The 3,315-nt window shown below is 42.6% G+C and overlaps 1 pseudogene; it reads left to right on the top strand.

Annotated features, from left to right (window-relative positions):
* LOC103610340 overlaps positions 1–2,800 on the top strand; it is an 8,160-nt pseudogene extending 5,360 nt beyond the window's left edge.
* The last annotated feature ends 515 nt before the right edge of the window (positions 2,801–3,315 follow it).

Here is a 3,315-nt window from a genome sequence, read left to right as displayed (position 1 = left end):
CAATAAAAAGTTTTGACTAATGAGAAAATTCAATACTGAACACACAAGGGCCACAGAGACTGCAAATAGTCTGCCTGTGACCAGTCACTCAACAGCCATGTCCAGGCCAGCATGCAGCTCACATGAGCCTGGTCCCAGGACTATCATTTCATTTCTGAGCAGGTGCTTCACTGTTTTTCTGTGTTTCCTGAGTATAGAGCTTCCAGGAGTATATTCTCCTTCAGACCCAGGGAAGAACAGAACATCATTCCTTAGTATTGGCACCCAGGTAATCTGAAGTCCTCTAGTTTATGTTTTGCAAATAGTGACAGGTGTTTATCTACTGGCCCATTTTAGGCAGCTCTGAGGTGAGGTCCTGCAGAAGATGAGCAGACTTTGTCGCTTTCTTTCCACTTTCCTCAGCATGCCCTGCCAACCACTTCCCTCTTTTTTTTTTTTTTTTTTTTTTTTTTTTTTTTTTTTTTGTCTGTTTGTCTTTTTTCCGTGTCCGGCAACGGATCGCAACCTTCAGTGTTGCCCCCGGACCGGACCGGGGACCGGCGACGGGATCGCAAGCCTCGGCGTTGCTCCCGCGCCTCGCTCAGCCAGTGAGCGGGAGCCGGTCCGTACGTGGGATCCGAACCCTCGGACGGGAGCGCCGCTGCACTTCCCAAGCGGCGCACTATCCAGTGCGCCACCGGGCCGGCCCCCACTTCCCTCTTAAGACAGAAACATGCCAGATGCTTTTGTCAAGGCAGAAAAAAATCCAAATAGGAAATGTCACTAGAGGGTCCCATATGTTGAACACTGTGCTGGCTGCTTTTCCTCTGTTGATTTCTGATCACTGCAACGTTCCTAAAATGTCTTGTATAGTAGTTTCCATTACACAGATGAGGACACAGTGGCTTGCCTTACAGTTGAGAAATTTTCTGCATTAGTAAAGCAAAGGCTGGAACTTGAATTAAATTCAGAGTATCCAAATCTAACTACTTCACCAAATGATTGATGCTCTGATGGTCACTTTTGTGTCCCCCGGAAGAAGGAGAACCGTGTTCTGCTGTCACAATCAATCGTGTTAGAACCCCCAATGCTAGTGTTGTCCTGAAGTCTCTGTCTTCTGAGCACCAGCAAATTGTTGCTCTTTTTATCCATCCTGTATATGAGCCTCTGCACTTCATTCTTTCTCCCATTCAGCTGTTCTTTTTTGTTGTTTTAATCACATGCTACCTGTCACCTTAGGGGAAGAACTTCCCTAAGGATTGCATAAGTTTATTATTATATTTTGTTTTTTAGAGCATGAATAATTGTGGAGAAATAAAGCCATACCTTCCTTTTTTAATTCTCAACACTTGTCACATTGTGTGATCGAGTTAGTGCTCAATAAAAATTGGGTTGAATAAGTGACTACAGGGAAGAGGGGGAGGAAAGGAAGGATGGGGAAAGAAACATGTAGAGAGAAAGATTTAAATATTCACTTGGGTTCACAATATGGAAAGCAGGGTTCTTCTAGAGCAGTCTTTCTCAAACTTTAGAACATGAGAGAGGCTGTTTAATCATAGATTGTTGTTCCTCATGCTTGGAGCTCATCATAAGTAGGTCTGGAGTGAGGTCCAAGGGCTGGCACTTCTTCTTTTTTTTTTTTAGATCCAAATATTTTTTTTTTAATTTTATTTTGTCGATATACATTGTGGTTGATTATTGTTGCCCCTTACCAAAACCTCCCTCCCTCCTCCCTCTCCTCCCTCCCACCCAACAACATTGTTGGTGGGACTGCAAAATGGTGCAGCCTCTATGGAAAATGGTATGGAGGTTCCTCAAACAAGGGCTGGCACTTCTAACAAGTCCCCAGGTGCTGCTGCTGCTCGTAGTGCTCAGGAATCATAAGTTTTACTCTCCTGTCACCCATATTTTATATTAGATTCGTCAATAGCACGAAACTCAGAAACCAAGCAAGTGTTTCAGAATTCGTTCTCACAGAGGTGACAGAGGATCCAGAACTGCAGTCCCTCCTCTTCAGGCTTTTCTGTCTATTTACCTGGTCACCATCTTGGGAAACTTGCACATCATCCTGGTTGTCATCTCTGACTCTCAGCTGCACATCCCCGTGTACTTCTACCTGTCCAATCTGTCCTTCACTGACATCTGTTTAAGCACAATGACAATCCCAAAAATGCTGGTGAATACCCAAGCCCAAAGTCAGAGCATCGCTTATACAGATTGCCTCACCCAGATCTTCTTTGTCCTGGTTTTTGGTGGCTTGACAAATTATCTCTTGCAGCTATAGCCTCTGACCACAATGTGGCCATTTGCCATCCACTTAGACACATGGTCATTCTGTCGCCTGCTGGTTCTACTCTCTGTTTGTTAGCATCGTGGATACCCCGCTGCACAACCTGATGGTGCTGTGACTGTCCTTCTGTACAGACCTGGAAATCCCTCTTTTCTTCTGTGAACTTGCTCAGGTCATCAAGCTCGCCTGTTCCAATACCCTCATCAGTAACATCCTGGTTTATTCTGTGTTTAGCGTATTGGGTGGTTCTTTCTCTCTCTGGGATTTTTTTCTCTTACACTCAAATGCTCTTCTCTTCATAGAGTGCCATCAGCTGGCAGACAATACAAAGCCTTTTTCACCAGTGGATCTGTTCTCTTAGTTGTTTCCCTATTCTATGGTACAGGTTCTGGGGTATACATTAGTTCTGTAGTAACTAACTCTTCTAGGAGGACTGCAGTGTCTTTAATGATGTACCCCATGGTCCTTCAAATGATGAATCCTTTCATTTACAGCATGAGAAACAGGGATACGAAAAAAGGGCTTGAATAAAATTATCAGCAGGATAATTTTTTTAAGTTATTTTTGTTGTTGTTGTTTTCATTTTAATTTATTTTTGAATTGAAACATAATTGATTATACATATTTATGAGGTACACAGTTGACTGTCAGTATTTGTGTACAGTATGTGATGATCAAATCAATATTATTAGTATGTTCATCATTATAAATTAAAATTATTCTTTGTGGCCCATACTCAGATACTCTCTAACCCTCCTCCCCCTCCCCTTTTCCCACCTCTAGTAACTATAGGTCTGTTCTCTCTTTCTGAAAATTCAACATTTTATTGTGGTCTTTCTTTCTTTCTTGGCTCCCACTTATGAGTGAGAACATGTGATATTTCTCTTTCTGTGCCCGGCTTATTTCACTTAACATGATTTTCTCCAAGCTCATGCATGTTGCTGTGAATGGCAGAATTTCATTCTTTTTCATGGCTGAGTAGTATTCCATTATGTTACTTTTATTGTATTTGGGCCAGGTTTCTAGAAAGCATCGAGGTGACAACG

Source organism: Galeopterus variegatus, unplaced genomic scaffold (assembly GCF_000696425.1).
Source record: "Galeopterus variegatus unplaced genomic scaffold, G_variegatus-3.0.2 Scaffold10960, whole genome shotgun sequence".
In the NCBI taxonomy this organism is placed as follows: domain Eukaryota; kingdom Metazoa; phylum Chordata; class Mammalia; order Dermoptera; family Cynocephalidae; genus Galeopterus; species Galeopterus variegatus.
The sequence above is the reverse complement of the archived record's forward strand: the minus strand, read 5'-3'. Positions and strand labels throughout refer to the sequence as shown.